Source organism: Callithrix jacchus, chromosome 13 (genome assembly GCF_049354715.1).
Source record: "Callithrix jacchus isolate 240 chromosome 13, calJac240_pri, whole genome shotgun sequence".
NCBI classification, from domain to species: Eukaryota; Metazoa; Chordata; class Mammalia; order Primates; family Cebidae; genus Callithrix; species Callithrix jacchus.
This window is the reverse complement of record NC_133514.1, coordinates 94,190,813-94,202,486: the sequence shown is the minus strand read 5'-3', so window position 1 is coordinate 94,202,486 and position 11,674 is coordinate 94,190,813. Positions and strand designations below refer to the sequence as shown.

General features: G+C 41.3%; 1 pseudogene; it reads right to left on the bottom strand.

The window, feature by feature from the left end:
• Nucleotides 1-4,052: 4,052 nt before the first annotated feature.
• Nucleotides 4,053-4,375, bottom strand: LOC100413006 (bolA-like protein 3 pseudogene; annotated as a pseudogene).
• Nucleotides 4,376-11,674: the final 7,299 nt, after the last annotated feature.

The window sequence follows — 11,674 nt, the reverse complement described above, 5'->3', positions numbered from 1 at the left end:
GCCGCCAGCCGGATCCCGCGGCCGCTCTAGGATGCGCGGAGGTCCGCGCTCGGTGGCGCCCGCCCGGGCCCTGGCTCTGGGCCCGCTTCCGGGCTCCCCAGGACCTCGAGGGCAGTGCTTTGCGGGCGCTTCCCTCCTTCCTGTGTGGCTGTGTGGCTAGTGGTGGCGGTCGCCCTGAGGACCAGAGCGGGCTAAACCGAGAGGGAAACAGTTACTCTTCTTCTTTTGTTTTCTGTATAATATTTTCCACACAAGAATGTTCCTCCTGATGTTTTGCTCATACATATGTTTGTGTCATTTTTGGTCTTTGGTTGGGATGGATCTTTACTATCTTTCATCCACTAAGAACCTTTGCCTGACCATGCACCTTCATAAAGCCCGGTCCGTATTCCATTTTCCTACTTCTAGATTGGAATATTTGCTTAACATCTGAAGCTGATTGTGCCGTACTCGCTCCAAGCCTTTCAGACGTGTTCTCTTAGGTAGTGGACGTGGTATTGACAAGCCCAGGCCGGCTGTGTACAGAACGGGCTAGTGGTGATTACAGACCTCAGGGAAAAACTCCTTCAGTTTGAATAACAACTTAAAAAAAAAAGTATTTCAAGCTCCTGTGTACTGCCAGATGCACTGATTTCCTGCTCAGCGTACTAGAGGTGGTCAAAATATCCAGCAGCTGCCCAGACATGACGGCTCACGCCTTGGGGGGCCAAGGTGGGCAGATTGCCTGAGCTCAGGAGTTCGAGACCAACCTGGCCAACATGGCGAAACCTCATCTCTACTAAAAATACAGAAAAAAAAAGGAAAAAAAATTAGCTGGGCATGGTGGTTCACGCCTGTAGTCCCAGCTACTTGGGAGGCTGAGGCAGGAGAATCGCTCGAACGTGGGAGGTGGAGGTTGCTGTGAGCCAAGATCACACCACTGCATTTCAGCCTGGGCAACACAGCGAGACTGTCTTAAAAAAAAAAATCCAGCAGCTTCAAAATAGGAATCAGAGTGGGGTTTTTTTTGGAAACTACCAGGACAGAGAGACCACTTTTCTTTGTTTAAAAATCATTAATTGATCTATTTATTGGGCTCTTCCAACCTGTATTTATTCAAATATTAATGGAGCTCTGACTTTGTGGATAGTATTATTTTTGGTGCTGAGAGAATTTTTAAAATATGTCATGGTCTGTTTTTATTTTTTAATTTTATTTTTTTGAAACAAGGCCTCACTCTAACACCCAGGTTGGAGTGCAGTGGTGCCATCTCAGCTCACTGCAACCTCTGCCTCCTGGGTCCAACCAATCCTCCCACCTCAACCTCCCAAGTATTAGTAGCTGGGACTACAGGATTACAACTTCCCAAGTAGCTGACACTACAGGCAAGCCACCACACCCAGCTAATTTTTTATTTTTTTATTTTTTTTTTTAGAGATAGGATTTCACTATGTTGCCCAGGCTGGTCTCAAACTCCTGAGTTCAAGCAGTCACCCATCTCAGTGTTCCAAAGTGCTGGGATTACAGGCAGGAGCCACTGTGCCCTGCTGGTCCCTGGTTTTAAGGAACCTACACTCAGGTTAGCAAAAGTTGTCAGGAAACAATCCACTAAAAGGGATATGGAAAAAGAGGGATCACTATCTAAGAGATCAGTGAAAAAGAGATAGGACTTGAGCTGGATCTTGTAGGATGGATGACATGTTAATTAATGTGGAAATGAAAAAAATAAAATGGACTTGGTTAAGTGGGGTCCAAATTAGTAAAGCATTGAACACTGGACCTTGGACTTACCTATCTTGACACTTGCCTAGCTAAAAGTTCCTTAAGAAGACACATAGCATTCTACAGCTTGGTCTTGATCACAATCAGCTAGGACAGTGGGTCCCAACCTTTTTGGTACCAGGGACCAGTTTCATGGAAGACCATATTTCCTTGGGGGAAGCAGGTGGGGATACAGTTTTGGGATGAAACTATTCCATCTCAGATCATCAGGCATTAGTTAGATTCCCATAAGGAATATGCAACCTAGATCACTCACATGTGCAATTCACAATAGAGGTCACGCTGCTATGAGAATCTGATACCTGGGCTGATCTGACTGGAGACAGAGCTCAGGTGGTAATGCTCGCTGGCCTGCCGCTCACCTTCTGCTGTGTGGCCCAGTTCCTAACAGGCCACAGACTTGTACTGGTCTGCAGCCCAGGGCTTGAAGGCTTCTGAGCTAGGGGTCTCCCAGAGCCGTATTCTCCATAGACCTGGCTAGGGCTTATATCTACCCATCCATCAAAGCTTTCTACCCCCTTCTACAAGGTTATTATACTTTTAGAGAATAGAATTTTGTTCATTTTAAAATTTTTCTATTGTGGGAAATTTCAAACAGAGAGAAGTTGGGAGTGAACCTTTATATAGGTTCACTCAGCTTCAACAGTTAGCAACATCCGATCCATCTTGTTTCACCTATAATTCTACCTATTAGTCCATTTGCATTCCTATAAAAAATACCTAAGACTGGGTAACTTATAAAGAAAAAATATTTATTTTGGCCTCCAGTTTTGCAGGCAGCATAGGAAGTGTGCTGCCGGTGAGGGCCTCAGGAAGTTTACAATCATGGCAAGGTGAAGAGGGAGCAGGTATGTCACATGATAAGACAGCACGGAGAATGTCACATGATAAGACAGCACGGAGAAGGGGCCAGGCTTCTTTTAAATAACCAGCTCCCCAGTCAACTAATAGAGTGAGAACTCGGTCATCACCAAGGGGATGGCACTAAGCCATTCATGAGACCCCCTCTAGGCCCCACCTCCAAAACTGGGGATCACATTTCAACATGAAATTTGGAGAGGACAACCGTCCACAGTATCACCCTCTCTCTCCAAAGGTGACAACAACAATAATAAAAAAAACCCTGGATTATGTTAGAGCAAATTCCAGGCAAAATATTATTTTATTCATAAATACCTCTATAAGCATTTAAGGACCCTTTAAAAAAAATCTCATCACTATATGATGATGGTCAGCATTTCAGTATGTAAATACAAAAGATAAGGACTTTAAGAATAGAACCATAATATCATTATATTGTAAAAATAAGAAAAAAATTTCTTAACATCATCAAATATCTAGTGACTTCAAATTTTCCTCATTATAACTTTTTTAATTTTAAAAATTCTTTTATCTTTTATTGTTATGGGTCCATGGTAAGTATATATATTTATGAAGTACATGAGATATTTTGGTAGAGGCATAAAATGTGTAATAATCATAACAGGGTAAATGGGATTTTACCCTGTTTTGTAATGGTTTGTCATTACTTTCAATGTCAAAAAATGCAGTGACTTTTGCACTAAGCTAATAATTTACATTTCCACCAACAGTGTACGCGGGTTCCTCTTTCTGCATATCCTTGCCAGCATTCACTATTGCCTTTCTTTTGGATAGAAGGAATTTGAACTGGGGTGAGATGATATCTTATTGTAGTTTTGATTTGCATTTCTCTGATGATCAATGATATTGACCACTTTTTTTTATATACCTGTTGACCATTTTTATGTCTTCTTTTTTTTTTTTTTGAGACGGAGTTTCGCTCTTGTTACCCAGGCTGGAGTGCAATGTTGTGATCTTGGCTCACCGCAACCTCCGCCTCCTGAGTTCGGGCAATTCTTCTGCCTCAGCCTCCTGAGTAGCTGGGATTACAGGCACGCGGCATCATGCCCAGCTAATTTTTTGTATTTTTAGTAGAGACGGGGTTTCACCATGTAGACCAGGATGGTCTCGATCTCTTGACCTCGTGATCTACCTGCCTCGGCCTCCCAAAGTGCTGGGATTACAGGCGTGAGCCACTGCGCCCGGCCTTATGTCTTCTTTTGAGAAAACTCCTATTCAGATCTTTAGCTCATCTTTTTCAGTTGTTACCTTTAATTAACATCTAAATAGATTATGCATTTCTATAATTATAATATGGACATATATATGAGCAAAAGATATAAATTTTTTGGCAAATGCCTAGGAAAGAATGGTGTCAGTCAAGTTCATCCAAGGTTTTAAGCAGCAGCATCTATGAAGCCAGGCTGTGGTCAGTGTTTGGGGACAGAGGTAAATATCCACAATCCATGCATCCCTTCGATTTCTTCTTTTAGGGCCTGATTAACCATCTGGTGCTGCTGAACAGTTATCTTCTTAAATTCTTATGATTCAATTTTAATTTTATACATCGCCCTACAACCTCCTGAAATGTGAGTGACTTTGACAGCTGTATCTCAAGGAAACTTTTTAGAATCTGGATCAGTCTGAGCTCCCTCTCAGTCTGGGAGGCAAACATATGATGGACACAGTGAAGAAGAAGCCCACGGATCCTGCAGAACAGAGGCACTGCTGCTGCTGGGCTCCATGCTACCATGCCAGGCCGACCTGACCCCTCTTTAACTCATTTTTAAAATTGATTAGATTTTTTCCTATGGAGTTGTTTGAGTTCTTTATATATTCTGCTTATCAATCCTTTGTCAGGTGAGTAGTTTGCAAACATTTTCTCCCATTCTGTGGGTTTCTCTTCACTTTGTTGTTTGTTTCCTTTGCTGTGCCACTTTTTAACGTGAGGTATAAATTAAATAACATCACAAGAAAGCAATTGTCCAAATCCATTTTTATCATAATGAGTTGGCAACCCCAAGGATAAGCAATAAGATTTCTTTTTTTAGTGCCATTATGAACATATCAATTTTAATACTTGAATGTAGGACATTTGAAAATATAATCACAAAGCCATTATCAAATATACCAGACTAAGCAATAATTACTTAATATATTCCAATACCCAGCCCATATTCAGATTTCTCTAAATGGCTCAAAATGTCTTCTTGGAATTAATTTGTTCAAATCAGGAGTAGTAGGCAAGTTTTAGAGCCAACAAAATGCTAAAATGGCAGCATCATCACTATATTTCTCTTTCAAATTACATTCAGAAATTGTTGATCATTTGATTATGTGAAATCAAGCACTGCTTAAACCTGTAGAGTAGAGAAAGAGCCCTGTGCTGGTCCGAAGTTAGTGATTTATCTCAATAGATTGTTCACAGTCAGTTACAGATTTAGCTCCTTATTCTACTCTTCACCCGCTTCTCACTGCCGTACTTGACTAGTCTTTAAATACATACATACATACACACATAAATACATAAATAAATAAAATTCAAAAAGAGAAAGAGCTCTGGACTAGGTGAGAAAGAGATTTTGAAACTATATAAAATAAACAAAAGGCACAACTCCTGTCCTCATTTTGAATAAATGAGTTCAAGCAATTCTCCTGCCTCAGCCTCCCAAGTAGCTGAGATTTCAGGTGCCTGCCACCATTTCTCGCTAATTTTTGAATTTTTTTTTTTTTTGAGACGGAGTTTCGCTCTTGTTATCCAGGCTGGAGTGCAATGGCGCGATCTCGGCTCACCGCAACCTCCATCTCCTGGGTTCAGACAATTCTCCTGCCTCAGCCTCCTGAGTAGCTGGGATTACAGGCACGCACCACCATGCCCAGCTAATTTTTTGTATTTTTAGTAGAGGCGGGGTTTCACCATGTTGACCAGGATGGTCTCGATCTCTTGACCTCGTGATCCACCTGCCTCGGCCTCCCAAAGTGCTGGGATTACAGGCTTCAGCCACCGGGGCCGGCTAATTTTTGAATTTTTTAGTAGACAAGAAGTTTTACCATGTTGGCCAGGGTGGTCTTGAGCTCCTGACCTCAAGTGATCCTCCTGCTTTGGCCTCCCAAAGTGCTGGGATTTCAGGCATGAGCCACTGCGCCCCACCTGTATGTTCCCTTTAAATATTTCAGTCTACTGATATAGTATTAAGTTTTTGTGAACTAATTTAAGCTTTAATTTTAGGGGTGATCAGCCAGTATGCTGTTAAGAGTACTGAAGTGGTTGCCTGAAGTCAGGGAGAGCTGCACTGCAAAAGTAGCTACCACAAGACTTTCCGCTATTATTCTGATACAAAAACCAACGATTTGTGAATTAGCACACTGAATGTCAAAAATTTGATTTTATTGGTTTGTTATTTAGCATGATGAATGTTAGAAATAAGCTCTCAGTGGTAAAATGCAGGGTATTCAATGTAGGTAGATTGACTAAAATAATTCAGAGATTCTCTCCACCCTTGGATTAATAAACTAAAGAATCTATTGAGATTAGAACATATACCCTTGGAATGGCACCTGAGACTGGATTCCCTGTCTGTCTCGGGGAAAGCCTTTTCTGATTTCATGATGCCAAGTAGAGGGCATAAAAATCCTGCCTTTGGGATGTTGCTCTCCTTGAGTGAACCTTTCCTATAAGGTATAATTAGAGGCCCTAAAAGGACAGAGAGCTAGAATGTCATCAAATGTACAGTTCATGCTATGTACTAAATTGTGTCTCTCCCCAAATATCAAATGTTGAGTCTCTAAACCTCAATATGACTGTATTTGGAGATGAGGCCTTTATGGAAGGAATTAAGGGTAAATCAAGTCATAAGGGTAGGGCCCTGATGGAGGAACCGTGTCCTTATAAAAAGAGGAAGAGAGATCAGAGCGTGCACTTTCTCTCTCCCCTGCTCTCTCCCTCCTTCCACAGGCACACATTGAGAAAAGGCCCTGTGAGCTCACGGTGAGAAGGTGGCCATCTACAAGCCAGGAAGGCAGCCCTTGCCAGAAGCTGACTGTGCTGGAGGTCCAGCTCCAGAACTGTAAAGAAATAATTTTTGTTGTTTAAGCCACTCAGTTTCTGGTATTTTGTTGTGATAGCCTGAGTAGAGTAAGAAGTATGAATTGTTTTGTGTCTGCTTATTTTGAAAATTATACATTTGTTATTATTTTTTTGGGGGACAGGGTCTCACTCTGCCACCCAGGCTGGAGTGCAGTGGCACAGTCTTGGCTGGCTGCAGCCCTGACATCCCAGGCGCAAGCGATCCTCCTAGCTCAGCCTCCCGAGTTGCCAAGTCCGCAAGTGTGTACCAACATGCCTGGCTAATTTAATTTTCATAAAGACAACGTTGCACTATGTTGCCCAGCCTGATCTCTAACTCCCAGGCTCAAGGGATCCCCCTGTTTCTGCCTCCCAAAAGTGCTGGGATTGTAGGTGTGAGTCATCACGCCTGGCCTGTGCCTGCTTATTAATGAATATTTCTTAATGAATGCTTGCATACATGGCAGAATTTGGTCTGAGGCTTATTTTTATTAAAACCTGATGGTAAGGTTGTAGAAGGTAGCTAACCCTTACCCACCTCAAACCCCTTCAGTATTGTTATCGACCTGAAAGTACCTGTTTTGGGAGCATGTGTCCAAATTGGTTTAGGTTAGCTCAAACGAGGTTTGGAGTATGTCTGGAAGAAAAATCATATCAGAAAATCTAGAAAGTCTAATTACCTTACCAACAGCTCTAATAGTTTTAATGTTTCTAATCTACAAACCTATATTCTGAATCACCTGCTGTGTTAGTCTGGGTCATCCAAGCAGGAACATCTCATCCAAGATGAGAATAGACATGCAAGTAATTTTTTTGTTTTTTGAGATAGTGCAGTGGCACGATCACAACTCACTGCAGCCTTGACCCGCTGGCCTCAAGCAATCTTTCCTCCTCAGCCTACCAAGTAGCTGGGACTAAAGGGGCAGACTACCATGCCAGCTAATTTTTTTGTATTTTTTGTACAAGGTCTCACTGTGTTGCCCAGGCTGGCTTCAAATTGCTGAGCTCAAGAAATCTTCCAATGTCGGCTTCCCAAAGTGCTAAGATTACAGGCATGAGCCACCTCACCTGGCTGATATGCAGGTAATTTATATGAGAAGAAATGCCTGGGAAGGTGGGGAGGGAGCCAGGAAGAGCCTGCAAGAGCCTTCAGAGCATCATACAGGTCTGACTCCAAGTAAAAGAGAGAGGAAAGGAAGAGAGGTTGGGTGAAAAGTGCCTTAGGTTGAAGTACAGTTCTGAGCTTGGCAAGGCCATGGGGGAGGGCTTGAGCTAAAGCTACCCATCAGAGCAGTCTCGTCTTCCAGGAATAGGGCTGTCATACCATCCCTGCTGAGTGAAGTCTCTGGCTGAGAGCAGCCCACAGGCGGCACGGCTTCCATGCGAAAGCCATGATGAATTTCAGAGTGCAGCAATTGGGGATGGTAGTTGTTATATTCCCAGCAGCTGGAGATCTGCCAGGTTGTAAGTGTAATTTTTAGACCAGCATGAGCAAGAAAATAATTTGTTTTTAAAGTTGCATTCTATTCAGTTTGGACATACACCAAGTGGTATTTGAGATCCACACTGTTCAGGATTCAAGAACAGAGCAGTTATATTTGGGGAAGGAGGTGCTGCTGACCACTGCTCTTGCTGAGGTATCTGGGTATTTGCTATAAAGGCAACAAAAAGCCTTTATTGGTCTGGCTACCTATGTCAGCCTCGATGAAAGTTGGGGCCTGTAGTTCACCATGCCAGCCCTCCCAAAAAAGCAGCACGATGGACTTGTTAAAAAATGGTGTTGGCCAGCCGGGCACAGTGGCTCATGCCTGTGATCCCAGCACTTTGAGGCTGAGGTGGGAGAATCTCCTGAACTCAGGAGGTAGAGGTTGCAACGAGCGGAGATAGCCCCACTGCACTGCAGCCTGTGTGACAGAATGAGAACCTGTATTTAAAAAAAAAAAAAAAAAAAGGTGTAGGCTAGTTTTTCTCAACCTATCCTGGGAAAAGAAAGGGCCCTTTGATGATGGTGATTAACTCTCTCCCTCCAAGAGACGCAAGCATCGGATCATGTATTATTTCACAGACTTCATGGACTCCCAGAAGCTATTCATGAATCCTGAGGTAAGAAAAGAACTTTTATCTAAGGGTCTCAGTAGGTATTTGTTATTATATAATTCCCCCCTTCATCACAAAATTAACATATGGTCTCTTCTGATTTAGTATTTTAACATTAGGGTCTTGGGGTCTGTGTGTGAGAAAGTGGGGAGGAGAAAAGGCGTTACATAATTCCTTTAGTATTGTAATTAAATCAAATAAGGAGAGGAATAGAGTAGGAAGCAGAGCAAAAGAAAGTGAAAAGATGAGGAGCAAAACTAGTACTCTACATGTGAATTTCAGCCCAACCATACATTCCCAAGGGATCAAGTACTCTGGAGAGAGAGAGAGAGAAGGAGAGAGAGAGAAGGTGAGAGAGACAGAGAGAGAAGGAGAGAGAGAGAGAAGGGAGAGAGAGAGAGAGAGAGAGAGAGAGAGAGAGAGAGAGAGAGAGAGAGAGTGTGTGTGTGTTAAGGTTTATAACATTACCAAGTTTAAAAGTGTCCTGTACACAGGGCCTTAAAAAAACAAGATGGTAAAGCATTTTTATGCTTAAGAAAATTTTACTAAGAAAATGTAAGAACACACATCTCATTACAACATATCACAAAAGAGAAAAAATAATTCACATAATTATAAACTTTTTAGACTGATTCTTGGAACCATTTGTAACAAGTCAATCTGGTATCATATGTTGTAAATAAGGCATTCCTCTTAAACTAGCATTCCCATAAGCAATTACTACAAGACTACGCATTCATTATCTTATCAACACAAAGACGCGAAAGGCTAAGCAATGACTTGTAATACGTGGCTTCCTTGAAGTCAATAATTAGTGCTTGGGATGTTATCAAAGGTGGCTCACACCTGTAATCCCAGCACTTTGGGAGGCCGAGGTGGGAGGATCACAAGGTCAAGAGATTGTGACCAGCCTGGCCAACATGGTGAAACCCCATCTCTACTAAAAAAATTACAAAAATTAGCTGTGGTGGTGGCACGTGCCTGTGGTCCCAGCTACTTGGGAGGCTGAGGCAGAAGAATCTCTTGAACCCAGGAGGCGGAGGTTGCAGTGAGCCAAGATTGCGCCACTGCACTCCAGCCTGGCGACACAGCAAGACTCCGTCTCCAAAAAAAATCAGTTGCAAAAGTACAGTTTTAATTTCAGTTACATTTAAAGGTCATTAGGCAAAGTATAATAAAACACTGGGCAGAAATTTTGTATTGTCATATTTAGCTAAACGAGGTCTTTTTAGAAAGCTCTTATTTTATACATATTTTTATTTTACCACTTTCTAATTCTCACCTTTCGATGGAATATATGGATACAATACATAGATATCACTCAAAATATACCTTATTTATTTTTATTTTTTTATTAATTTTTTTTTTTTTGAGACGGAGTTTTGCTCTTGTTACAGAGGCTGGAGTGCAATGGCGCAATCTTGGCTCACGGCAACCTCCGCCTCCTGGGTTCAGGCAATTCTCCTGCCTCATCCTCCTGAGTAGCTGGGATTACAGGCATGTGCCACCATGCCCAGCTAATTTTTTGTATTTTTAGTAGAGACGGGGTTTCACCATGTTGACCAGGATGGTCTCGATCTCTTGACCTCGTGATCCACCCTCCTTGGCCTCCCAAAGTGCTGGGATTACAGGCTTGAGCCACCGCGCCCGGCCAAAATATACCTTATAATTGAAATACAAATTGACAGGTGGATTCATGAAGTGAATATTATAATATATAAGCACAATTGAAACTAGAAGGGATAGCAGTCATGGATTCTGCAAAAATTACTTTATCAAAAGATGTTAGTGAATAGACTTTTTGGTGTCATTTATTCAATTCAAAGCCAAATCTTTAATGTTTGTATCCAGTACTTAAAATGCTGAAGACTAAATGAATAAAAGGTTTATACTGTATTTGAATTATACATGGGAACAAAGTAAACGTCAGATAAACTGGTAAAATGTATTAAAAAGGGCTGAAGACTAATCTCATAAGAATAGGTAAGAATTCTTGTCCAAAGTAACAATTCCTGAAGGTATTAGATAAAATCGCCACACGGAAGATTTCTTCACTCTGAGAGGGATCTGAGCTAAAAATCCAGGCTCTGCCACTCACCATAAGACCTATGACAAGTCATTTATTCTCCTTGTGCCTCTGTCCCTGTCTGTAAATCAGGCACAGAAACAGGGTAGCAGTGAGGGTTAAATACGTCAGATCCTTAGAACAATGTTTGGTTTAGAGTAGGTATTATTCGTAACATTTAGTTTGTCATGAGCCCACTGTCTATATCAAATGTGTTGGTGATAATTCAATGGCTGTACAGGACTCAAGGATTTGCTAGAATATACATTCAAAATTAGGAAAGGAAAAATAACTTTTTTAGAACATAAAAGAAAATCCTGAAAACTGATGACTATATAGCCACAAGTTTCCCCTAGTTAAAATGGAGGAATAACTTTCCCAACTGCAAAGTTTTTATTTGGAAAAAACAAGATTCTATAGCCAAATGAAAAGTTTGTTGACAAAATGCTGTTTATCAAAACATACTAAGCATTCAACTCACTTGACTCAATGTGTCTATTTTATGCAACTGAACATATTTCCATATTTACTTTTCTCTTTGAGATGCACAATTTATTCAAGAAAGGAAAATAATGTTTTAAAATCTAATCACTAGTCTATCTAAGTAACTTCTGGCAAGGAGTAAGAGGATTTGTAATAGTCATGTTTTAATTAAGCCTACCTGAATTTACTGAAATTTGAAATAAAACACTGAGTTTTTTCTCTGCTTACATTAAGAAAAAATCTTATCCTGATTTCAGATGAGAAAGTTTTCTGTGGTCAAATTCCTGCGAACATTTTAAATATGAAGTATGTTACTTCAGCTCACCTGTAGCGTTTCATTT